Source organism: Scyliorhinus canicula, chromosome 3 (genome assembly GCF_902713615.1).
Source record: "Scyliorhinus canicula chromosome 3, sScyCan1.1, whole genome shotgun sequence".
Taxonomy (NCBI): domain Eukaryota; kingdom Metazoa; phylum Chordata; class Chondrichthyes; order Carcharhiniformes; family Scyliorhinidae; genus Scyliorhinus; species Scyliorhinus canicula.
Window position 1 is genome coordinate 143,508,940 of NC_052148.1, and position 27,995 is coordinate 143,536,934.

Below are 27,995 nucleotides of genomic sequence, written 5' to 3' on the forward strand. Positions count from 1 at the left end.
GCCAAGAGAGAGAGGAGCAGCAAATGGGAGAACTCGACGGTGAGGATCTTTCAGGACTGGAGTGCGGAGGTGGCAAAGCGGCGGGCCCGGTTCAATCGGACGAAGGCGGTGCTGCATGCCAAGAGAATTAGATTCGGGATGCTGCAGCCAGCGCGCTTGTGGGTGACCTACAAGGACCAGCACCACTATTTCGAGTCCCCGGAGGAGGCGTGGGCCTTTGTCCAGGAAGAAAAGCTGGACTCGAACTAGAACCAGGGGATACGTGGCGGTCGTTGCCGCTCTGGTACTTTAAGCTGGACACGTGGCTTTCTGTTGGTTGGATTTTCACTTGGCCGTATTTTTGGTCCCTTTTTGTTCTCTATACCAGTTTTTTCTCTCTTTTTCCTGTTATTTATAATGTTATGGTGGGAGGGCGGGGTGGGGGGGGGGAGTGCCGGGGGTATGTGTTTCTTGTGGGGTGTTTGGTTGTTTTGTATTTATCGGTGGGAGATCGGGGACGGGGGTGGAACTGAAGATGGAGGGGCGGGGAGGGGCAGGGCGAAAGCGCGGGCTTTCCTCTGGTTTCCCGCGCACGGGGCAGAGGAGGGAGGGGGGTGGGAGTAAGGGGCATGGTCAGCAATGGCTCCCTTTCCCGCGCTGGAGCGGGGTCAAGGAGGGGTGGTAAGGGGGGGACGTCCCCCATGCCGGGAGGAGCCGGAGTGTGGCAGGGGCAGCCGGGTCAGCGTAAACCAGCTGACTCACGGAAGTACTATGGAGGGTGCGTCGCGGCTAGGAAGGGTCCTAGCCTGGGGGGGGAGGGGGGTGGGGGGGGGGAGGGGGAGGGGGGAAGGGGGGGGCCACCGGGTTGCTGCTGAAAAGGCCAGGGAGAAGTTGAGGACTGGAGGGGTGGGGGGGGCGCCATCGCCATGGGGAGCGGGTCAGAAAGGGAGGGCTGACTCGGGGCGAGCAGGTGACAGGATATGGCTAGTCGGCGGGGGAAAGGGGCGGGCTGCCCTTCGACCCGGCTGATCACTTGGAATGTGAGGGGGCTGAATGGGCCGGTCAAGAGAACGAGAGTAATCTCGCATTTGAAGGGGCTGAAGGCGGATGTAGCAATGCTACAAGAGACCCATTTGAAGGTGGCGGACCAGGTCCGCCTGAGAAGGGGGTGGGTGGGACAAGTGTTCCACTCAGGACTGGACGTAAAGAACCGAGGGGTGGCGATCCTGGTAGGGAAGAGGGTGTCGTTCGTGGCGGCGGAGGTGGTGGCGGATAAAGAGGGTAGATATGTCATGGTGAAGGGTAGGCTGCAGGGGGAGAAAGTGGTGATGGTTAACGTGTATGCCCCGAACTGGGACGACGCTGGCTTCATGAGGCGCCTACTGGGCCTCATTCCGGACCTGGAGGCAGGGGGCCTGATCATGGGGGGGGACTTCAACACAGTGCTGGACCCCGTGTTGGACAGATCGAGTTCAAGGACGAGTAGGAGGCCGGCAGCGGCAGAAGTGTTAAAGGGGTTTATGGAGCAGATGGGAGGGGTGGACCCCTGCAGGTTTGGGAGGCCGAGGGCGAGGGAGTATTCCTTTTTCTCCCATGTCCACAGAGTCTATTCTAGAATTGACTTTTTTGTATTAAGCAGGGGACTGATCCCGAAAGTACGGGAAGTGGAGTACTCGGCCATAGCGGTCTCAGACCACGCGCCACACTGGGTAGATTTGGAAATGGGAGAGGTGCGAGACCAGCGTCCACTGTGGCGTCTGGATGTGGGGTTGCTGGCGGATGAGGAGGTGTATAAGAGGGTCCGGAAGAGCATTGAGAGATATCTGGACATTAATGACACGGGGGAGGTGCAGGTGGGGATGGTATGGGAGGCCCTGAAGGCGGTGATCCGGGGGGAGCTGATCTCCATATGGGCACATAGGGAAAGGAGGGAGAGACAGGAGAGGGAGAGGCTGGTGGGGGAGCTTCTGGACGTGGATAGGAAATATGCAGAGGCACCAGAGGAGGGGCTGCTGGGGGAACGGCGTAGTTTGCAGGCTAAGTTTGACCTGTTGACCACCAGAAAGGCGGAGACACAGTGGAGGAGGGCGCAGGGCGCGATTTATGAGTATGGGGAGAAGGCGAGTAGGATGCTGGCGCATCAGCTCCGCAAGCGGGATGCGGCTAGAGAAATTGGGGGAGTGAGGGAGAGGGGTGGGAACATAGTGCAGAAGGGGCCAGAAGTAAATGGGGTTTTCAGAGACTTCTATAAGGAGCTGTATCGGTCAGAGCCGTCGACGAGGGGAGGGGGGATGGAGGGCTTCTTGAACAAACTGAGGTTCCCCAAGGTCCAAGAGGAGCTGGTAGAGGGGCTGGGGGCGCAGATAGGGCTAGAGGAGCTAGTCAAGGGGATTGGGCATATGCAGTCGGGGAAGGCGCCGGGGCCAGACGGGTTCCCGGTGGAATTTTACAAAAAATATGCGGATCTGGTGGGCCCTGTGCTGGTGCGAGCCTTCAACGAGGCATGGGAGGGGGGGGCTCTTCCCCCGACAATGTCGCAGGCACTGATCTCTCTGATCTTGAAGCGGGATAAGGACCCCGTGCAGTGTGGGTCATATAGGCCTATCTCGCTCCTGAATGTGGACGCCAAGCTGCTGGCAAAGATCCTAGCTACCAGGATAGAGGACTGTGTGCCAGGGGTGATACACGAGGACCAGACGGGTTTTGTGAAAGGGCGGCAGCTTAACACGAACGTGCGGAGACTGCTAAACGTCATTATGATGCCGGCAGTGGAGGGGGAGGCGGAGATAGTGGTGGCATTGGACGCGGAGAAAGCATTTGATAGGGTGGAGTGGAAGTACCTGTGGGAGACGCTGGAGCGGTTTGGATTTGGGGAGGGATTTATTATATGGGTGAAGCTGCTCTATTCGGCCCCGACGGCAAGTGTAGTGACGAATGGTAGGAGATCGGAGTATTTTGGGCTCCACCGGGGGACCAGACAGGGGTGCCCCTTGTCCCCCCTGCTCTTCGCACTGGCAATTGAACCGTTGGCGATGGCACTGAGGGGCTCAGGGGGGTGGAGAGGGCTGACAAGGGGCGGGGAGGAGCACCGGGTATCGCTATACGCTGACGACCTGCTGCTATACGTGGCAGACCCAGAGGGGGGAATGCCGGAGGTGATGGAACTGCTAGCAGAATTCGGGGACTTTTCGGGGTACAAGCTAAACTTGGGTAAGAGTGAGGTATTTGTGATACACCCAGGGGACCAGGAAGAGGGAATCGGGAGACTCCCGTTGAAGAGAGCAGGAAAGAGTTTTAGATATTTAGGGGTGCAGGTGGCAAGGAACTGGGGGACTCTCCACAAGTTGAACTTCTCTAGGCTAGTGGAACAGATGGAGGAGGAATTTAAAAGGTGGGACATGGTGCCGCTGTCGCTGGCGGGCAGAGTGCAGTCCGTTAAAATGACGGTCCTCCCAAGGTTTTTGTTTTTATTTCAGTGCTTGCCCATCTTCCTCCCTAGGGCCTTCTTCAAAAAGGTGACGAGCAGCATCATGAGCTACGTGTGGGCGCATGGCACCCCAAGGGTGAGGAGGGTCTTCTTGGAGCGGAGTAGGGAGAGTGGAGGGCTGGCATTACCCAACCTTTCGGGGTATTACTGGGCGGCTAATGTGTCGATGGTGCGCAAGTGGATGATGGAAGGGGAGGGGGCAGCTTGGAAACGAATGGAGAGGGCGTCCTGTGGCAACATAAGGCTGGGGGCCCTAGTAACGGCGCCATGGCCGCTCCCTCCCACGAGGTACACCACGAGCCCGGTGGTGGCGGCCACCCTCAAGATCTGGGGGCAGTGGAGGCGACACAGGGGGGAAGTGGGAGGTCTGATGGAGGCACCGTTAAGAGGGAACCATAGATTCATCCCGGGGAACATGGACGGGGGATTTCAGAGCTGGCACAGGGTGGGCATCAGGCAGCTGAAGGATCTGTTTGTAGATGGGAGGTTTGCGAGCCTGAGAGAGCTGGAGGAGAAATTCGGGCTCCCCCCGGGAAACGTGTTTCGACATTTGCAGGTGAAGGCATTTGCTAGCCGCCAGGTGGAAGGGTTCCCCTTGCTCCCCAGCAGGGGGGCGAGCGATAGGGTGCTCTCGGGGGTCTGGGTCGGAGGGGGGAGGATATCGGACATATACAAAGTAATGCAGGAGGCTGAGGAGGCATCAGTAGAGGAGCTGAAAGCCAAGTGGGAGGGGGAGCTGGGTGAGCAGATAGAGGATGGGACTTGGGCTGATGCCCTGGAGAGGGTTAATTCTTCCTCCTCGTGTGCGAGGCTTAGCCTCATTCAATTTAAGGTGCTACATAGAGCCCATATGACGGGGACAAGGATGAGTCGGTTCTTTGGGGGTGAGGACAGATGTGTCAGGTGTTCGGGAAGTCCAGCGAACCATGTCCATATGTTTTGGGCATGTCCGGCACTGGAGGAGTTCTGGAAGGGGGTGGCAAGGACGGTGTCGAGGGTGGTGGGATCCAGGATCAAACCAGGATGGGGACTAGCGATCTTTGGGGTTGGGGTGGAGCCGGGGGTACAGGAGGCGAGAGAGGCCGGAATATTGGCCTTTGCGTCCCTAGTTGCGCGAAGAAGGATACTGATACAGTGGAAGGACGCGAGGCCTCCAAGCGTGGAAACTTGGATTAATGACATGGCAAGCTTTATCCAGTTGGAAAGGGTCAAATTCGCCCTGAGAGGGTCGGTACAAGGGTTCTTCAGGCGGTGGCAGCCTTTCCTCGACTTTTTGGCTCAAAGATAGGGTGCAGAGGTCGCAGCAGCAGCAACCCGGGGGGGGGGGGGGGGGGGGGGGGGAGGGAGGCGGGGGGGGGGGGGGCAACAACGGGTGTGGTGGGTTATTTAAGGTTGAAATGCGGGCAAATTTGTTCGCAGTTCATGTTTGATGTTAATTGTTGCTTTGTTTGTTTTTTTTTTGGGGGGGGAGGGGGGGGAGGGACAGCGCGCGCGGGGGGTCGGGCGGGGGGGGGGATATCTGTTAAGAGGGAATATTGTGTAATAGTCTATGGTTAGGGGGGGTAAATATTTTCATGTAAAAAATCTCTTCAATAAAAATTATTAAAAAAAAGTCATGATCATACTGAATGGCGGCGCAGACTCCAAGGGCCCAACAGCCTATTCCTGCTCTTGGTTTCTATGTTTCGACCTTCATCTTCTCTCTAGGTAGTTGATTCCCTGCACTGACCATCTTCCATGTGAAAGAGGTAGATCTAAACTGCTTATTTACTTTTTTAAATCTTGTCAGCATGATTCCAGGCTTGGGTTACAAGGTTTATGGTTATGATAATCAATTTCGAAGAGTTCAATTTATTTATATCCCTTAGAAGCTTGTAAACTTTAATAAGACCTCCCTGAATCTTCTTTTCTCTAATATAATTATTTCTGGAATCCTTGTTATTTCAGTTGCACTCAGAGAGATTAATTTTGTTTTAATCCTTCAAACTTAATTGCTTTCATCATTTGATCACCTCTCTATTAAAAGGATTTTGTGACAGGGGAGCGGCAAGAGAGAGAGAAAATATTTGAAAAGTTATTAAAGAAAATTTGGAAGATAAAGATGAGATGGAAAGCAAAAATGTGAGGAAACTGGAGGGGGTCAAACTGAGGATATTTGTGATTCACTTCAATATTTACTTTCATGACCAAAATAACACAGAAGCTGAGAATGCAATCCTCATTATGCTGTGCAGCCCACCCCCTTGCGAATATTGGCTACACCTGGATCAGAATAAGCTGATTTAAGTCATACTGTAAGGTCAGCTCAATTTATATTTTGTGGTATCCCTAACACATAGTAAAATGTACACGGAATGGTGTGTTGGTCAGAACCAGAATGTTGGGGGCCCAAAGCAACACGAGGGCTGTTAGATGCCCATATGGTACTGCTATTTATGATAGTTTGTAGATTGAACCAAAAATAAACATTGCCTTATAACCACCCATGAATGCATGTTTAAAGTTTCAGAATGAGCCTCCCTTAAAATGCCTATTCCAAGTAGTCACTCAACAACACTTCAATACTCTAGCTGAATGGCAGGAAGGCCCACTTGGTGCATTATTTTGTTCGAGACTGATACAGAAAAGCTGAAGGCATATGCAGGCGTTAAACACAGACCTTTAGTGGGATTTTTCTTCCTGCTGCTAAATGTGCTGCTCGCTGTGCAGACTAACTAAGATGGCTGCCTCATCATGTCACATTAAGTAGCCTTAATGTTTCCTGTGCCATTTTGTGCACTACGCCAAGCATACTATACCACTGCATACTCATATAGGGACGCTGTAGTCACATGGGACATGCAGTTGGCTTCCAGTTACTGTGATTGGCACTACAATCATTACATCACTGTCTCCATAGATTGTATTAAAACTAATATTAATTTTAATATTTTAATAATTCATTTTAACTATTAAAGACTTTATGATATTTGCTTCAAGGATGCCACCAATTTGTGTTTGGGCAAATAACAATCTAAAGGGACCTGAAGCTTCCCAGGTCAGGATTCAGCATGCTGCAACTAATATAAGAAGCATCAAGATTGAAACCGAGTGGGATCTGGAGAGATTCAAAATATTGTAGGAAAAAATAACTGAGGTAAAAACACACATGAAAACACATTTTCCTTTGAAAAGAACATGCAAAAGAACAAAATGAAATAAAAGTCAGTGGAAAATGTTGGTGCACAAATTATTCAGAAACATTTAAAAGTAACTGATAATAGAAACAAGGTACACATATCCTTCAACATTAGGGGAAAAGAATGATCAAGTTCTAGGCCTAGAATTTCATCCACGCATCAGAGTCAGGGGAACTCCTGACTCCGCAAATCTGATTCTAAAAATGCCTGGCCGAAGATCAGATTTAGTTCCTGGAGGGGACGAGCCCAGAACGAGTGCAGAGGGTGCCAGGTGCAGAGGCAGGGTGATTGTAAGGCCTGCCTCAGTGGCCCAGCACTGTGCTGAGGTTTAATGAAAAAACAGAAAAACATAAAGCAGTCCTCACCACCTCCCCTCCCCCCACCCGCACACACAGCCATGCCCACCCATTTCATCTCATGTACTCTGCCCAGTCCACATAGCCCTTTTGAAAGAGTTAAAGGGCAGGAATTTTACATTTCTTGACAACTTGACAACTTCCTTTGACAGTTCATTTTGACATCTTTGACTGTTGTTTATGACAGTTCCAATGTTCTTCACAATTCCAATGAGTCAATGCACATTCATGCCTACTTTTAGAAATCCCAAAAGGCACCTTACCTCTCCCAGAGAATACCTAACTTCCCCCTAAGGTGTCCTAAGACCACATACAAAGGGGCAGTTTTTCTCTCCAAAAGTATACCCTGGCTATCCAAATGAATCAAAAAAGTTCAGACTTAATACTATCAGATATAACCTGTGAGTGTGAGGTTTCAGACACCTTTCACACCAAAATCACACATGAGGGGAGGCAACTGCTGATTTCTATGTGCCAAACCCATCTGAACTTCATTGCTGCCCTCGGGAAAATGATCAGTGCCATATTTAGGGGCAGGACTTCTTGATTTAGGTCTCTTCTGCCATTTTGGCCTCTGTCATGGAGAGGCTCTCTGTCATGGAGAAAATCTAGACCCTAATTTCTACGTAATTTATGATTTTGTTAACATTTAAACCTGAGCTACAGCTCGCCTTGGAGTCACATCTCAGATGGAAACCATGTTTATATTCCATTGAACTGCAAACTCCTGCTGGATTTTACTTTTTCTGCGTTCTAGTTTGCCCCAGCTAGTTTTTGACTAATTAAAATCTAAAACATATACATTGCCATTCTTTCATTGGCTACTTATCAAAATCCATGAGCTCAATTTTACACTCCAGGATTGCTGGGTTTGAACGTGGAGGTTGGGGGGCTCATAGAAAATGCAGGATATGTCCTTCCCACGTCCGACCTGCCTGCTCCCGATCTGCCTGAAATTATTGAGGGCAGGGAGGCATCATACAGCCCTGTCTCCCTTCGGCCTATTGAAGCCCTAAGTCACCCACGCACACCAAGGTTTTACCCAAGGCTGGCCAAGACCCATGGCATGCGGTAAGGCCAACCACTTTAGCTACGCAAACTGGTGTTGGGAATGTAACCTTTGAGGTCCCCCAGGCTCAAGGGGGAATTCCTCCCTCCTCCTTCCACCTCCAGAGGTCTCCGTTCTTTTTATCCTCCCCCAACCATCCACTGCACCCACTTCATTGTGGACTGCCAGTTTCACCTTTGAGACACCACGGATTCACCTCTGAGTCCAGGCTCATCTTCGTTGGAGCTGTCTGTAATCCCAGCAATTGTTACCATTCCCGCCTGGCGATGCTGGCCAACAGAGCTGCCAGCCACCCATCTGGCCACCCATTCTCTCAGGTGGGACTCCCTTCCGAGATAGAACTGGGGGTCTAACTTTAAAGCAATTATGTGGAGATGCCGGCGTTGGACTGGGGTGAGCACAGTAAGAAGTCTTACAACACCAGGTTAAAGTCCAACAGGTTTGTTTCAAACACGAGCTTTCGGAGCACGGCTCCTTCTTCAGGTGAATGCAATTAGCCCCGCAATTTAAAGCAATTAGCACTGCTCCCAGTCTTTAATTGCTGCAGGACGCTATGAGGATTGTGGGCAGATTCCCCAGTGACTTAACAGCTGGCGAGGGGCGGCGGGGACCATGTTGCTCCATATTATCCAGCCCCATGAATTTCCTGACAAACACCATGGGCAGGATTCTCCGACCCCCCCCCCCCCCCCCCCGCCGGGTCAGAGATTCCCCGGTGGGAGGCGCAAATCCCGCCCCGAAACCGGCTGCCGCATTCTCTGGTGCTGTTTTCAGGCATGGCAGGATCGCCGCCATGCCGGTCAGGGGCCGTTGACAACGTCCCCCCCCCCCCCCCCCAGTGACTCTCCGGGCCCCGATGGGACAAGCGGCCTTCCATTTGTGGCTAGTCCCACTGGCGTGAATCACTCACCTCACACACCGGCGGGACCTGGCAGGTCAGTATGCGTGGGCAGTCCTCGGGGGGGGAGCGCGGTGGGATCCGACCCCGGGGGGCCCCCACGGTGGCCTGCCCCGCAATCGGAGCCCACCGATCTTTGGGCGGGCCTGTTCCATGGGGGCACTTCTTCCTTCCGCGCTGGGCCCCAGTAGGGCTCCGCCATACTGCCCGGGGCCGGTGCGGATAAGAGAACCCCCCATGCATGTGCGAGAATACGCCGGCCGGTCCGCACATGCATGGAATCATGCCAGCCGTTCTGCGCATGCGCGAACTCGCACCAGCTGGAACGGCGCCAACCCCACCGGCGTCAACCTAGCCTCCTAGAAAGATGAGAATTCCTCACCTTGGGGGCCGTTGGCACCGGTTTTCCCGCCAGCATGGGGACTTAGTCCCCAGAAGGGAGAATCCCAGCCCAGAAAGGTCGCACCATCAAACATTATTACAATTTAATTAGAAGACTCACAACCACCTCCTCAGTGCAGCTGGGATATGCAATAAAATACAGCTTTGCTTGAATTACCCTCATCCCACAAGTAAATAATGAAATAATCTATGAAATCCTGCCTGTGGGTCCTACCTTCCTGCATGTGTTTACACATATGATGTTATTGAATGGTGCTTGAATAGTGAACAGGCTTGGTAGGGCATATGGCCCACTTCTGCTTCTATTTCTAATATTCTTGTCTTCTTATATACCCTCCAAATATATGGAAAATGATGCATGAAAAGAAAAAGATTAGCATTTCACGACCTCTGGATACTGCAAGTGCATTACAACCAACAAATTACTTTTTAAATGTAGTCACTGTTGTGATGTATAATAAATAATGATCATTATTCATAATCTTTCAATGGAATGGCAACTGTGCAATAGACAGCAAATTCCTCCGTCTGCAATTTCAACCTCTCTTTGAAATATATTCCACCTTTTAAGATTTAATTTAAAATATTAGCAAGTATAAACAACATGGCTCAAATACATGATACAACATTTTTTTAAATACTCCAAAGTAACCAAGCACCATCTAAGTATATTGCTACCAGCTTCAGGATAACAGAACGAAGAGAGAAGAATCAAAAACCAGCAAAGGAAAGAAGCAGCTGACAAACTAAACCAGATCGCAGTTCTTTAGTTGATGCAGTAGCAGCCTGGAATCTAATCTGCCACTGAAGCAACAAGCCAATATTTTAAACAATGGGACACCATATTACCCTGGGCATCTATACTTTTGACAGTATTTAACAAAGACGCAAAGGAATGGTTTGAACACATTAACTTCGAAATGAGAGGTGTGACTGTTACAGTGATTCAAATATGGGTATGAGTTATTTTCCTGTATTTTACTGTGGATAATTTAAATCAACCCAGGTTTAGGGGCTACACAGTGGCTCAGTAATTAGCATTGCTGCCTCATGGCGCCGAGGTCCCAAGTTCGATCCAGGCCCTGGGTCACTGTCCGCGTGGAGTTTGCACATTCTCTCCGTGTTTGCGTGGGTTTCGCCCCCGCAACCCAAAGATGTGCAGGGTAGGTGGTTTGGCCATGCTAAATTGCCCCTTAATTGGAAAAAATAATTGGGTACTCTAATTTTGTTTTTAAATCAACCCAGGTTTTTAGTTGATAGTCTCTTAGAGTAGAGAACGTTTATTCTAAAATGAGAATTTTCACTTGTATTAATCTCAAGCTGGGCCTATTGATCAAACGGTCTGCCAGCATTTATTGTTCAGGTTCGTGGGTGCAGAGTGACATTTGGATATGGTACCATTGGGCTTCCAGAGTGCAAGGAACCCATCTCCCAGCATCAGTTGCCATCAGGAGATGAATGGTTAGGAAAACATATCAGACACGAGAACTGAATCGAAAAAGACACTTATGTTAATGTAAGTATGATCAGTTATGTTGTGAAGTCATCCAACATGTAAAGACAAATTTGAAATCAAACCGACAGTTGCAAAGTGAGTAACTGTGGCTTGCCAAATTATGATGACGAATGCTGTAGCATGCAGCTGCAGAAATAAGCATTAAATTCACAACCCTTACTCAGCACATGCACAGAGAAATTGCTCGTACTCGGCACTCAGTGGAAACATTAATTCTGAAAATGGTCCCACGGTGAAGCAATAGGCTAAAACACTGACAGAGTGCATGTTTTATGGGAAAAGCTTATCTCAAGGTTTATACTAAACAGACACTCTAAAACTTTAAAATAACTTACAATTGCTGAATGAAAAAATTGTAGCTTTTTTCCTTTCCTAAATTATGTATGCTGAATTCACCTTAGCAATCACAGAAGCACAACTCTGCACACATCTACCCATTAACCTAATCCCAAAGGGCAGTGAAGTGTAGATTGAGTACTATTCAAATCTAGTATTTAGGTCTAGTATTTTGCTGTTAGATTTGGGAAAATTGTGTTCAGGAAGAAACCCTCTTTTGCAAACCAGTGCAGGACTTAGTTTTATAATGTTCTGCATGACAATATAATTACATTTCCTGCAATCCCTTATTTGATTTATCTTTAGTAAACTTCAAATAGCGAGTGTGGGAAGGGGCCAGGGTGCGGGGGCAGTTCAGTGAGATTGATTCCTATTCATCAACTGAAAAGCCTCTTCAGTCGTTTTTTTTCCTCAGCATTAATTGCAGTTAAACTTTATGTACATGGGAGATGGTGGGAAGGAATACATGAAGTGGCCTCTTCTATACTTTTATGTTTCTCAAAAGGAGCTGATCGACAAGTGGTGTGGGTGGGAAATTCATGATCATGCAGAGACAAAGTGTTTAATGGATTGGATGACTAACCATACTCCAACTTGTCAGAAGTTGGATATAGACTCAGAATAAACGTACATATAAATCATCCTGAAATAGACAAAGGAAAAAATTGGCGCAGCTAATTTTATTTTCCAGGAAACTGCTTAAGGTTCTGTTTGTCAAATCAAATGCATCCCCGACCGCACTTCGGAAAATCGGAACCATAAGACGGTGCTCCTTCTCCCGACATACAAGCAGAAACTTAAGTCGTGCAATGTTGGTCCAAGACAACAAAAGAGTTCCTACATGTGTGTTTGGAGTCAGTGGACTGGTCCATATTTAACTCAGGCGATCAACCTAAACGAGTATGCGATCACAGTCACAAACTTTATCAGCAAATGTGTAGGTGACTGCGTGCCAAAGAAAGTAGTACGTACGCGCCCCAACCAGAAACCATGGCTTAAAAGGGAGATTGACTCCCTACTGAAGGCCAGGTCTGAGGCGTTCAGGTCAGTCGACACTGACCTATACAAGAAATCCAGGTACGACCTTCGCAAAGTCATCAGACATGCCAAGACACAAGATCAGACCAAGCTAGAGTCACAGACTATCGTTACAGACTCTCGTCGGTTGTGGCAAGACGTAAACAATATAATAGGCTATAAAGCAAAGCCGAGCAGAATCTCAGGCAGCAGCGCACCCATCCCCGATGAACTCAATGCATTTTATGTTCGCTTCGATTAGGAAACCATCAAACCGCTGTTGACTGCCCCAGCAGCCCCAGACACATCCATCACCGTCACAGCTTCTGAAGTCAGATTGGCCTTCTTGAAAGTGAACCCTGGGAAGGTGGCGGGTCTGGACGGGGTCCCTGGTCATGTACTCAGATCCTGAGTGGACCAACTGACAGATGTGTTCGCGGACATCTTCAACCTCTCCCTACTCCATTCCGAGATCCTCATCTGCTTCAAGAAGACCACCATCATACCGGTGTTAAGGAAGAACCAGGCAACGTGCCTCAATGACTACCGTCCGGTGGCCTTGACATCGATCGCAATGAAGTGCTTCGAGAGATTGGTCATGAGGCACATCAACTCCATACTCTCAGAATGCCAGATCTACTGCAATTTGCATAGCGCCGCAACCGGTCCACTGCAGATGCCATCTCCCTGGCCTACACTCATTCCTGGAGCATCTTGACAACAAAGACTCCTACATCAGACTCCTATTTATTGACTACAGCTCCACCTTCAACACCATAATCCCAGCCAAGCTCATAGCAAAGCTCCAAAACCTAGGACTTGGTTCATCACTCTGCAACTGGATCCTCGACTTTCTGACACGTACATCACAATCAGTAAGGACAAGCAACAACACCTCCTCCATGATAGTACTCTAAACCAGAGCCCCGCATGGCTGAGTACTTAGGCCCCTCATATGTTCCCTACACACAGGACTGCATGGCAAAACTTCGCACCAACTCCATCGATAAGTTTGCTGACAACACAACCGTAGTGAGTCGGATCCCGAACAACGATGAGTCAGAATATAGGTGGGAGACAGAGAACCTAGTGGAGTGGTGTAACAACAACAATCCCTCCCTCACTGTTATCAAAACTGAAGAGTTGGCCATTGGCTTCAGGAAGCAAAGTATTGTACACATCCCTGTCTGCATCAACGGGGCCAAGGTGGAGATGGTTGACAGCTTCAGATTCCTGGGTGTGCACATCATCAAAAATCGGTCCTTGTCCACCCACGTCGACGGTACGACCGAGAAAGCACAACAGCGCCGATACTTCCTCAGGAAACTAAGGAAATTCGGCATGTCCACATTGGCTCTAACCAACTTTTACAGGTGCACCACAGAAAGCATCCTATCTGGCTTCATCACAGCCTGAACATGGCCCAGACCATCACACAAACCCGTCTCCCATCCATTGACTCTCTCTACATCTCCCGGAGCCTTGGGAAAGCAGGCAGCATAATCAAAGACTCCTCCCACCCGCTTACTCTTCCAACTTCATCCATCTGGCAGGAGATACAAAAGTTTGAGAACACGCACAAATAGATTCAAAAGCAGCTTCTTCCCTACTGTTACTAGACTCCTAAACGACCCTCTTATGGGCTGATCTGATCTCTTTACACATCTTCTCTACTGAGTAGTACTACACTCCAGTGTGCTTCACCTGATTCCTGTGTCTATGTATTTGCATTGGGTATTTTATGTTTGCCCTATTATGTAGTTTCTTTTCATGTAAGGAATGATCTGTCAGAGCTGCATGCAGAACAATACTTTTCACTGTACCTCAGTACACGTGACAATAAACAAATCCAATCTAATCAGTGGAATAATTATTCTGAGGTGATGGGAAAAGTACCTAGCCCAAAATGGGACCCCATGGCCAAGAAGGCCTCAAGAATGGTGTGAGAATAGCTGGTAGATATTTGAAACAAACAACCATACTACAAAATTGTAATGGGCTTTTCATTTAACCTTGCTTAATTAAGAAAATTGTGCTGATGGACAAGATGTCACATCTCACCCTTGATCACACTAAAGGACACTCCGCTGGAGATGGTTGGCAAATTCTGTCACCTTTAGCTCATGCTGACAGACAATCTCTCTCTTACAAAGCTGTAAAACCGAGTTTATCTTCTAACGTAAAAAACACAAAAGGCGGTAGGTTATAGACTGAGCTACGGAACAACTAATTGGTCACCGCAAAGCTCTCGACTCCTTCCACATCTAGATAACAATGTTGGTGGACCAAACAATGTCTGGAAAGTGGAAGCTCCTGAACATTCCCATCAGCAAACCTGCAAGTCTCAGAGAAAAGGCTGAGTAAGCTTTTGAACATGTCCGCTGCCAAAGATGTCAGATAGATAAACATATTCGCCCTCTCGCTGATGTCGCCATCATCACAAGTGCCAACATGCAACAAATTTGGTTTCCGCCATGTGATACTAAGACATGGCTGGGTGCACTGGACACAGTAAAGGTGCATGAATAACAGCACAAACCTTCTCTCAACATAGTCAATTTATTCCACACAGCTAGCATCTACAAAAGAACATGGAAAATTGCACAGATATATTGGATGCACAAAAATCAGCACAAATCAAACGTTGTCAATTATTGGGCTGTTAGTCCTCTCCTTCCGGTCAATAAAGTGATGATAGGTACCATTACTCACCAGTAATCTGCTTACCTATGTTTTGTTCAGGGCCTTCCAAAAACACTGCTCCAGACCTCATCAAAGCTTTGATTCAGATGGATAAAAGAGCTAAATGCCTGAAAATTGGTGAGAGTAACTCTCCTTGATATCATTCGAGTAAATGGGGAGCTTGTGGAAAAGTATTCAGTGGCTGAAGTCAAAAGTGACACAAAAATAGGTAGCTCTTGTTGTTCAAAGGCAATCATCACAGTCCAAGGACATCCCCACACAAATTCATACAGAGAATGTCCCTTGTCCCAGTCACCTTCAGTCATCTGTACAAACTGGATGGGTTACACCTGGGCAGGACAGTGGCAGATGTCCTCGGGGAGGTACTTGCTGGAGTGGTTGGGGAGAGTTTAAACTAGTGTGGCAGGGGGTGTGGGAACCAATGTAAGGATTCAGAGCAGGGAAGTCAAGGACAAGACAAAAATACAGTAAGGAGAATAAGAAAACTGGTAGGCAGAGTAATCAAGGGCCTGAATCAGATAAGGACACAGTAAAAAATAGTAGGAAAGGGACAAGGAACGTTAGAAGGACTAGCCTTAAGGTTTTGTACCTGAACCCTTGAAGCATTCAAAATAAAATGGATGGATTAGCTGTGCAGATAGATGCACATGGATATGATATTGTTGGATATACGGAAACATACCTCCAAGGTGATCAAGGATAGTAAATAATCATAGAGGGCTATTCAGTGTTTAGGAAAGAGAGACAGAAAGGAAAAGGTGGTGGAGTTCCATTAAAGAGGACATTTATAAAATATTGAGAAACTATATCAGCGCAGACAATGTGAAATCTGTATGGGTGGAATTAAGAAACACCAAGGCACAAAAACATACGCGGAGGTGGTATACAGACCACCGAACTATAGCGATAATGTTGGAAATAGCATTAAACAGGAAACCGGCGATGCATGTGATATAGGAACATTGGTGATTATGGATGGCTTTAAGCTGCATATAGATTTGGTGAGTCAAATTGTTGTACTGTATTATAGCCAATTCTAGCCACAGCCCTTTGTGAAGGGTATTAAGAAAGGTACAGAGGAGATTTATTAGATTTATACCAGGGACGAAAGATATCAGTTAAACGGCATAACTAGAAAAAAAACTAGGTTGTCCCTGTTGGAGTAGAGAAGATTAAGTGGAGATTTATTGGAGCTGTTCAAAATCTTGTGGGGGGTTATGATAAATAAGCAAGTGTGAATAAATAAAGAGAAGCTGTTTTCCATGACAGATGTGTTGTTAACCAGAGGACACCAATTTAAGGTGATTGGCAAAAGAAGCAGAACTGAGTTGTAACGATTTGTAATGCAGTGCCTGAAAGAGTGGTGGAACAAGATTCAATAGTAACTTTCAAAAGGAGCAGAATAAATAAATGAAGGGAAAAAATTGCAGGGCTATGGGGAAAGAGAGTGAGAATAACTGGTTAGTTCTTTCAAAGAGCTGGTACAATGGGCCGATTTGGTTTTGTTTCATTCTCTGATTCTCTGAGCCTCTTTAGGATCATGTGTACGTCCGTCCTGGGATTCTTCCTTTTTAATGAGATTTTCATGAAGGCCTTGCATTGTTAAATTGTCTATTTTTTCCATGCATTATAATAGAAATTAGAGAAATTAGATGACAATTTAAAAGAATAGATACTGTGTGAATCTGATTTCTTTTTCAATCCCTGAAGCAATCAAGCCAGATTTTATGTGTGGGTGTATGAGTCTGCATATAAAGGGAAAGAATGCAGCCCATATATAATGTGGGGTCCATTTCCTCTGCATTATTTTTACATCTCATTAATGACATCTGTCAATCAAGCAGCAATAGAGTATGAAGTCCAGAAATGTATAATCAAAATTGACATTTACTTTAGCTATTTCGTTTCTTTAGAGTATTTTCCAGTTTGACACCGGGCATGATTTCACAAGGAGAGTCCAGTTGTGGGCAGGTTAGCAGTGTTTTCTGGCATGAACAACCCCGCTTTCGAACAGGACTCTTTTGTTTTTCGGACCTTAGCGGAGAAGGCTACGCTGAGGCCACACTTAGCATCATTTCTAAATGGCGCCTCAATATGTCGATCCCCACCCCCACGTCCCGACTTACCTGCTCGAGGACCCCCCCACACCCCACTTCATAAGGGCAGGGTAGCCTTGGGCCTGATCCCCAGCGCAGGCAAAATGCCACCTTCACACTGCCAGCGTTGCACCCTGTAAATGTCCTTGCCAGGCTGGCTGTGCCCTGCCAGGCTTTCAGGGCCATTTGGGCACCCTGGTACTGGAAGGCTGGCACCCAGTTGGCACTTCCAGGGTGGTATTGCTGGAAATGCCAAGATGCCTGGGTGGCACCAGCAGTGCCAGGGTGCCACCCTTCCCAGAGCCAGGAGCCTCTGATCACCTCTCTTACATCACAGTGTGGGCGATACTGTACTGAGTTCCCTCATTAACACAATACGTGCCACATTTTTACACTGTAATTTCTTACTTCACTGGGATAGTATCCACTGAAGAACCCACTTAATTTCCATCTCATTCAAACAACAGAATGAAAATTGGATCTATTCTACATGGGTGGTCAATCCATCCGCCAGGGTACCACTCAGACCTTGAATTTTAATATTACCCCTAGTTTTTTTAACAGTTGGTTTCAGAGTTATGAAACTTGATAAAGGGTGCAATCTACCGGCCACGCAGCACCTGAATGTCAGTGCGCCCTGGCGGTAGATGCTGGAAGAGCCCGCTCCTGGAATCTACCCAGCTCACCATGCCTTGCGAAGTCTAATGTAATCTCATGAGACGTCACAATGTGAACCCCGCCCATTGTAGGCAGGATCACTTTTTGGAAAATCCCTGAGGTAACCGAGGTGTTCGTATTTATCTCCTTTGCCTCGGAGACCTAAGGCGAGCGCCATCAGGTACTGGTCCCCACAAATGGAGATCAGGCAGAACGGCACTGGTGGGGTCTCCCAGGGGATCGGAGGCCCCCCAAGTGTTTGCACTCTGACCAGGATGGCACCCTGGCAGTACCTAATGGGCACTGGCCTGGCACTGCCAAGGTGCCCAGGTGGCACTGCTAGCTGGTAGGAGTACTGCCAGGGTGCCAGGTTTGCACTTGTACTATCAGGGTGCCAAGCTGACATTTTTTTACTGATGCGGATCGGGCCCGGAAGGGGGGGGGGTCCCGCGAGGATACCTTTATAGATGAGTTGGAGATTTGGGGGTCATGTCCGAATGCGGCCCGGAGGTGCCACGTGCATGTGAGGTGGGGTGTAGGCCCCCACGGACACCCTTATCGGTCAGTTGGGGCTTTTGGGGCGGTTCACGTTGAGGGCTTGAGAGATTAGGACCCGATTTAAAAATGGCATCCCAATCTCTCCCTGCACTGAGGAGTTCTGGACAGCGGGGTTCCTCAATGCAGGAATTGGGACTAAGCGCGGCCAGATATCCATTATATACCTGATCCTCAATCAATGGATAGGAAATTTCCACAGGTGCTATAATTGATGGGTGATTCACTATTGTCCATTTGTGAGTGCCAAAATTAAAGTTTGCCCCCAATGTTACCAAAGGGCAACATGTGGATGAAGAGAAAAAATGATATCAAGAATGGATCCTGAGGAAACTCTGGAAGTTGGGTGTGTGGCTTCTGCAGAAAGTACCGCTTTTAGAGAGCACTGGCTCTGTAGGGCGGTAAGAGTAGAACCAAAGAAAAGCTAATATCATGGAAGAGAAGCAGAGGAGAAGAATGGTAAGACTGACTATCTGGAATACTGCAGAGAAAGCAAGGAGGGCTCGGTGGGATAAGCTGACAGAATTGCAGTGAGCAGGAATTGCCAATATGTGCTCCCAGTGGAAGGCACAGTGATACCACTGAAAAGTCATAAGATTACCCTTGGTGTCCTAATAGTAATAAAACGTTCAGAACAATAAAAGCTCTTTCTGTAGGGACCCTGTGTCAGTGATATAGCTAAATTACATTTTTGAAGCATATCAACTGGTGCACTGAATTAGATTTTCTGTTTGTCAGCATAGCACACTGGTTCACAGCACAGAATAAACATTATTATGGAATTTACACGTATTTTATTCCCGATGCATTTTCTGTATTTGTGACCTCGAACAACCTGGTGCAAACTCAAAAGCACCTCTCTACCCAGAATGTAAAGCAGCTCCCCATTTTTATTGTGAGCTGGGGAGGGGGAAATGACAAAAAGATAATTTTTTGAAAAGCAGCTTTGTGTCTATGGTCCCTTTTTTGGGACAGGCTGCAGCAGATATGGGAGTGGAGGTCATTCTCACAGTGTCAGACCGAAATTACTTTGTGGAAGAAAACATTAAAATTATAATTTTTGTCACTTTGTTCACAAAGTGAAATTTTGAATCACATTAGAAGAAAAAGCAAGGAGTCCAATGAATAAGGAATTGTGTGTCCAACTCACAGAACAGGAAAAGATACGCAGATGACAGTTCTGCAACTTCAATCACAGAAAACTCACACTGTGTCAAGCTGTCAGCTGTAAATAGCAAATGAAAAAATATCTTCCACATTTACAACTTGTGACTGAGCAAACTGACTCCACACTTGCTCCAGTCAATATGATTGTGATAATGTGGCACTCATTTCAATGGATGCAAATCTCCGAGCATATCACATTGCTTATAGGACAAAAATCCATTGAACTCTCTCGTGCTAAATTGGCTAAATCGCTGGCTTTGAAAGCAGACCAAGCAGGCCAGCAGCACAGTTCGATTCCCGTACTAGCCTCCCCGTATAGGCGCCGGAATGTGGCGACTAGGGGCTTTTCACAGTAACTTCATTGAAGCCTACTCATGACAATAAGCGATTTTCATTTTCTGGGGCTGTTTAGCACAGGGCTAAATTGCTGGCTTTGAAAGCAGACCAAGCAGGCCAGCAGCACGGTTCGATTCCCATAACAGCCTTCCCGAACAGGCACCGGAATGTGGCGACTAGAGGCTTTTCACAGTAACTTCATTGAAGCCTACTCGTGACAATAAGCAATTTTCATTTCATTTCATTTCGTGTTTTTTTTAAATAAATTTAGATTACCCAATTATTTTTTCCAATTAAGGGGCAATTTAGCGTGGCCAATCCACCTATTCTGCACAGTTTTGGGTTGTGGGGGTGAAACCCACGCAGACACGGGGAGAATGTGCAAACTCCACACGGACAGTGACCCAGAGCCGGGATCGAACCTGGGACCTCAGCGCCGTGATGCGGTTGTGCTAACCACTAGGCCACCGTGCTGCCCATTTCGTGTTAATTTTCGGGTTATTTTAATTCTCCATCTTGCTCCCATTCTGAACTTTCCATCATTGGCCTCCTCCAGTGTTGCAATGGAGCTCAATGTAAGCTTAGGGAACAACACATGGGGTGTGATTTAACTAAATGGGAACAAAGTCCCACAGCAAGCACGTTTAGCTGCGTGTTTCCCAGCGCTTACAGCGCCAAGAAACTCAAGGACATAAAATGCGACTCGCCTTTGATAAGGGGCCTCAACGGGGAATGCCCGACCGAAGCCGCACATAGTCCTGTTTTGTACATTGAGGAGCTCCGCTCGCCGGAACTCCTCAGTGTAGGAAGTGATCGGGAAGCACTGGATCTCACGGGGCATTGCGCTCTGATTAGATCCTGGGAGCGGGGTCTTCCGGCTTTTATTGGCGACACTACGCCACGGCGAGCTGCTTTTTTGGCTCTGCGTGGCCAATAAATCATGCCCCTCATCTTTCAACCAGTTTTCTGGACTCAAACTTGACTTCAACAATTTTAGATCATAATCTCTGTTCCATTTCATTTTGCTTGTGTTTGCTTTTTTTTCCTCTCTCGTTTCTCTCCTATTTCCTTTACGTTGCTTTTGAACAGCAGCTATTTAGAATACTGCCATTCATACTCCCTCTAGATATATTTTGGATCTTTGTCTGTCCTAGTACCTTTGGCCTTGCATTATGAAATATTTTATCATTTAATCCCTCCTGCTCTCTACCCTATCACAGACTTTCCTTTTTTTCTTCTTCCCAAACACCCCCTTTCATTCGCTTAGAACTTATTGTTATTGCTCCTCTGCAGTTCAAAATTAAATGATGCCGTGTGAGTTGTATCATGTTCAGTAAAGTGAGTTATGACAGCATTGTGATTTAAATGGTGACTGTTTACTATAGATGATGGGGCTCTTGCCTACTGATTGGGAAGTAATCAGGACACCTGCATCATCTCCTTTCAAGAAATCACCAATCAACCAAGTAACAGGACAGTGGTGGGCCTCGCCCAGGATGAAGTCAGTAGTGCCACTTGGGGACTGGTGACAGCTGCCAACAACACATCCATCAGAGGCCCAAGATCAGCATGGGATCTAGGTCACATGTGCATGGTGGTTGGATGGGAGTCGTGCTACAGGGGTCAAGAGGGGGTGGAAGGTCAGCAGAATGGACATAGTTATGGCTATCAGCAGGTTCTCCCCTTCACAATGCTGGTCACTGAGTGCCTTTGAATGAGTACCCCCCACTCGGAAAAGCCACAAGCAAGGACAATAGCTTTTGCTGTTCAGGCTTCCTGCCTGGTGAGTCCTCCTTCTGCCTCTGTTCGAATACCAATGATGGCAGGATGAGGCCCTTTCGTGTACATTAGTTACTGTCCAACAGCCTTCTTCCATGGACATAATCAAAAGGTGGTGGGCTCCCCACTCTACACCCTCCTGATGAAATGCTCCTTGCACCACCAAATCCATCTCAAAGAAAGCATTAAATTCTGTCCAGTGTGCTTGTTAGATTGTCACTTCTGCCAACTGGCAAGCTGACAAGTAAAAGATCAACGCTGTGAATTTGGAAAAGTCTTCCGATTAATAAATCAAAATTAATAGATAAGAAAATACAGTATATTTCAAACTATTGAAAAGGTAGAATATCATGACAACCAAATGTAAATGTTTAATGGTTCTCACTGCTTTTTTAGATTCAGTCTCGACATCTATTATGATAGCAGTTCTGAAGTCTGTTTGTCTACTCAGGGAGTTTTGTGGGTTCTTGGCTGCAATGCAACTGTCTGATAATTTTACAAATGCTTGCAATTATTTTTACTATTGGTTTGAAGAGTCTGTTTTTTACTTGGAGATCTTAATGGGTTATTCAACAACTTCTAACTGTGATAACAGGGCTTGTGAGTATGTCCATGAAGCAGATAATGGGTGAGATGATTCAGGTGAGCGTGAGAGAGGTGAGGATGAGAGGGCGAAGGGATGTGGGTGAAGGGGATGAGGAATGGTGAGGGGGTAAAGCATGTGACATGGTGAAGAGGTGCTAAAGTGGTCATAAATGAGCTGCTGGTTCCATTGGGAGCTCCAGCCTTGGGCTGGAGCTGAGCCTTTTAACCATCCCACTGTGGACGGCCCATCAAACCACCAGGTCAGTCTCCAGGCCACTTCGGGCCGAAATCAAGAAAATCCTGTCAACCAGCAGTCTCGAGGCAGAGATGGGTCACAACAGTGGGATTAATTCCATCTCCCGATTCCCACCTCCAACATGAAAATCCAGCCTGTTTCTCCCCCTACTGATGTTGCTCGACCTTCTGAGTATTTCTAATATTTTCTGTCTTTATTTTTCTCGGGTTAATAATGGGATGAAATTTCACATTTAATACCTGGGCTGTAATCAGGCAGAGCAGAAGACCCAACTTTTGTAGAACCACTCTGATTTTCGTCCCAGGAAATAAAGATCAGGCGAGTCTACAACCGAGTCTGATCCTGTCCACTGGATTGCTGCTGGGCAGAGAAAGTGAAAATCTACCACAGTGAGCTGAGAGGAATAAATGGAGAATTGCACATTTTGGTTGCCTTGCCAGACAAAAGTTATAGTTATTATGATTTTTTTTTAAACTCAAGAACGAGGTTTTGATCCAAAATCAAAAGACATGGCAATAAATGTAAAAATAATCCCAACAGACTTTTTAAAACAGAAAATCATCTGAATTATTGCAGAGTCTAAAGATCAAGTCTTCTTTTTTCAAAATGTAAGTCTCCAACGACATAAGTGTAGTTTGTTTTCCTATTTTATTCCTATTTTAATGACTCCACCATCAAAATCTGTACATTGTATTCATTTTTTTTCTCTCACTTTAAAGCAACATGACATTTTTATTTCCCAGACTGACTGTATTTGTGGTTGCACTGAGTAAAATTGACTATTTAAGGCCAATTATTGATGAGTTATGGGCACTTTCATATCATGAAATGGTGCCTTCTAGTTGGTGGGTCAGAATGTCTGAAATCATCTCACTTATGAGGCCTATGATTCGGTGATAAGATATTTTCATTCCAATTGTCTGAGAGCTTCTTGTGAACCCAGAGGCAAAAGTTGAATCCACTGCACACAGTTCGTGAAAAGTTATTGTGTGGGTATTACTGGCTAGGATTTCCCAGCCCCGTTGTTGTGGGGTCCACTGCAAGGGATGCGACGGGCCAGCCAAAAGTCCATTGACTTTTAGCGGGTCTGGAAGATCTTGGAGGCGGGCACGGTCGGAAAATCCCAGCCACTGTATTTTAGAAAAGTTGTGTGCACAAAAGATCATTGGTTGACATAGTCCACATTTCAGAGACATTGACCTATTGCTTTTGAAAGCAAGACAAATCCGGGAGCAGAAAGCAGTGAGAAGGACAACAAAGGTTTATATCTGACTTCACAGCCACTCCCTATTATTTGTAAAGTAAAACCGTCAAATATTGACTTACATCACCCGGCGACTTTAATATTATCACTTTCATATCTTTTAATTTACAATAAATTAAAATTTGGATCGGTATCACATTATCAATCTGTGAGCAGTGGTGATAGCAAGGCTCAGACATGGATACAGGTCAGTTGAGCAACCGCACTATTTCAACTTCCTTGTTCACTTCACAACAAAATCAGATGTAAACGGATCTTATTGTTGCCTCTACCCAAACATAAGGGGTGAGATTCTCGGGCCCCACCGCGCTGTGTTTCTCGGCGGTGGATGGTGGCCGGTGGCAGGACTTTCTGATCCTGCTGCTGTCAATGAGATTTCCCATTGAATTCACCCCACGCCACCAAGAAACCCATGGCAGAGGTGCGCCATTAACGGAACCAAAGATCCTGCCGGTGTCACAGCCAGAAGATCTCGCCCTAGTTCTTAATTTACTTACAATCACATAGCAATTGTCCACCCTGCTACAGAGACAGGACGCAGAATTTAATTCCCTACCCTGTTGCAAGTTTGACGATGGATAACACTTAATCGGGTGGGAGGATGGTGGGTCGAACCTTCCCACTTTCACCCCGATTATGACCATGTTGGGAAGACTCATGGATGGCCTTCCTGTCCGGCTGTCAATTGAGGCCCTTAAGTATACACAACAAGCAAACCTGCGTAAGGTTGCTTGCTGGCTCCTGGGGTGGGGGGAGGGGGGGTCCCTCGAGGGATCCTGCCATTCTGGCCAATCCCACTCCCCCATCTACCCTGCGACCCCCACCACACAACCTCCCTATCACACCATCATTCCCCTGTGGTTCTGGATGGATCGATGGCCTGAGGTAGGTGCCCTATTGGCAGAAGCCACTGCTTAACTTGTGCTGCTGCTGTTCAATAGGATGTTGGCCTCTGACTGACCAGCAGCTCTGAGCAGGCAAGACTTCCAGCTCTTTGCTACCCGAGAAGGCTTGCCACTGTTCAGCTAAGTACCTGAGTAGTACTTAAAGCAGCGGGCCATCCCTAAAAAAGGCAAACTTGGCTCTCGCCAGTTCTCAAGCTAGCGGGCAACACCCCCATCGCTTCCATTTTATATTGCCCAGGATTCAGTGGACAATATTTTCCTACTTCAATAATTTTTTCAATTTGCGGATAATTCCAATGAGTGCAACAAAAACACCACTTAAAACACTGAAACACTGAACAACTAAACACAGGAAAATACAATGCTAAAGAATTTTAAAAAGTAGAAACAGATAGGTGCATACATAAAATTGCCAAACTGATTACAGGAGCTTCTTGGGCCTCCCCAGTGAAAAGGAGCATTAGGCCTAGGATATAGGTGAACTTAGTAAATAGAGGAAAGTGTCCTTGTTGAGGCCACATCATTTCCATTCACGGGTTTTTAGGCTCCGATTGTGACTCGGATTACAAAACCATAAAGTTTTTTTCCTTTCTGGGGATCTTCCACACTTCTAACATCCCTCGGCATCAACTCATTCTCCTCTTCAGTAGCAGTCAATGGATCATGCAGTAGGAATGGGTCAAGTTTAGGGTCGAAATAAAGGGGTTGGAAGAAGCTCTGCCCTACCTTGCTCCAGATCAAAGAGAGGAATCCCATCCCTATCCTGGTATTATTTTGAACTTTGGGACTTGTCAAATGGATCAGAATTGTCCTTTTCAAGCCTACACATTGTTACGTTCCTATGAAGCTACTCAGTAAGATAGCAATGCAGAAATATGCAATACCAATGCTCCAGATCCAACTAGTTCTGTTGTGTGCAACTGACCAATATCACATTGAAAACCAGTTCGGCATCGTTAGGGATACAATGGCATAGAAAAGGGACCACATCTTAGAAATGACTATCATTTGCTGTAAGGGTACTTAATGCGTTTGCAACAAATTCCACTGTCTGATACCTTAACTGAGGTACAAAGGTGTTTGTTATAGACAGGTTAATGGCTGTATTAAAATTATGAACAGAGAAGTCTATAATGAATGCCTTGAACTGCAAATAAGGTGCCCAATGAAGTAGCTCATGAAGAAATTTGTCATAACTTTTGCTGTAAATAATATACTTGCAATAGGACCATAACTTAAAATTTATACCATGAAACAATCCTTCAAGAATTTGAAAATGTTTCTCTTCATTGCAGTATTAGGGTCATTAGACAATATACTGTACCATCTAGCCCAGGCAGGAACTCTACAACTTCCACAAACAGCAAATGAAAAAACAGAATAACAGATGAGAGCACTTGCCTCAATCTACACAAGAGGATAATTGACCAAAGTTTGAGTTCAATTGACAAAGGAGTGTAGATATGTTGTACTGACCAGTAATAAAACAGGTAATTGGAATAATCCCACTATCCTCATTCAAATGGCTATTGCAAAATATTTCAACCAATACAATATTTGCTAATCTAAATAAAGTTTGACACTCTGCATTCATACTTCATCACAGTAAATTGACTTGGATTGTTTTAGAACGGATGCAGTTCCTTCAGTTATCTGTAGGAATGGGGAGTATGCTATTTCTGAGGACGTAATAAGAAATCTTACAACACCAGGTTAAAGTCCAACAGGTTTGTTTCGAATCACTAGCTTTCAGAGCGCAGCTCCTTCCTCACTCTCTGTGGACTTTGATGTGGTCAATCATATTATCTTTCATCATTTTTATCCAAACCTTCTTGTCCCACTACATTTCTTAATGCCATCAAAATCCTCTTTAAAGTCTCCCCTCATGAATAGCACCTTCAACCATCCTCCCTAATGCCCCTTCTCAACTACTCGGGCTTGGCTGCCTGTGAACCTCCTTGTGATGGTTAACTATGGTAAACGGACTGCGTCAATGTAATTTTTGTTGCTATTCAAATAATAAAATGTTGTCAGCTGTCAGTATTCATAAAAGTAGGCACAGATGGGCATGTGCGTGATATTAGAATACTGGAGGAAAGGGAGCTACTTTCTAGCACATTGAAGAGTAGAGAACATCTCTGATGTCTGATTCATCCCAATCAGTACAATTTCCAAGCAACGGATTTACTCTTCCAGCTGCCTCCGGCAAGACAAATCTAATTTTTGATAGAAGCAGAGGCCACAATATTACGACATAGAAATGTCTTGGAAATTTCCCAACACAGATTTACCAAGGTTTCAGTGCTGAACTGTGTTGAGCTCAAGAAATTAAAACAAACATTCTGAAGCTGGGTGAGGAACTGCAAGTCCCCAAGGAGAGATACATTCATATACCATCTGCTCAGCCTCCGAGGGAGTCCAGGAAGCAGCAATTTATAACAAAATAAGTGTCACACATTAGCGTCAGCTCTTCCCTGTAATCCTTTGGTAAAATTAGTTCCAGTTACACGAAAAGTCCACAGAGAGAGTATTAATACATTCAGATTTTTATTTTCCACTGTTAAATAGAATAGTAAATAGAACAGTACAGCACAGAACAGGCCCTTCGGCCCTCAATGTTGTGCCGAGCCGTGATCACCCTACTCAAACCCACGTATCCACCCTATACCCGTAACCCAACAACCTCCCCCTTAACCCTACTTTTATTAGGACACTACGGGCAATTTAGCATGGCCAATCCACCTAACCCGCACATCTTTGGACTGTGGGAGGAAACCGGAGCACCCGGAGGAAACCCACGCACACAGGGGGAGGACGTGCAGACTCCACACAGACAGTGACCCAGCCGGGAATCGAACCTGGGACCCTGGAGCTGTGAAGCATTTATGCTAACCACCATGCTACCCTGCTGCCCCGTTGATATCAACACTGTTGATAGGATAATTAGTTTTTAGACAGAAATACCTAATGAAGAAACCACTACTGACCACTGGGGGGGGGGTTGGACTAATGATTTGTTTGCATGGTTAATGCGATGTACTTTTATTATACTGCATTTAATTTTTGCACTTGGCAGGTTCCATGCACAGCTGTAAATCTAAGCACAATTCTAAGTGGTTGTGAGGAGTGTAAGGATACTCCTGTTAAACCGTGTTGAATTCTTGTTTTTTCCCTTTAATTTCTGTTATTCTGCTATTTCAATTTTTGTACCTGGACAAAAATTTTCTTATATCTGTAAGGAATCCAGCAGGATGTGCTGACATCGGTGATGACTCATCTTGATGGACTTGGCTGTCAGCCAATGAGCTGTTTACTCTGCTGGGCTCTTAGCTGAAAGTCTATGCTGATTGGTGCTGACCGTTCTGGAATATTCTGCCAAGGACAGGAAGGCCTCATCTGGTTTTTAGTTTTGATTTGATCTAGAAGCTGGAGGGTCAGTATGGAAGCAGATAG

The 27,995-nt window shown here is 46.5% G+C and overlaps 1 protein-coding gene across 2 annotated transcripts in view; it reads right to left on the reverse strand.

Annotated features, from left to right (window-relative positions):
* pcdh7b (protocadherin 7b) overlaps positions 1-27,995 on the reverse strand; it is a 501,674-nt gene that overhangs the window by 378,378 nt on the left and 95,301 nt on the right. The window lies entirely within an intron of this gene.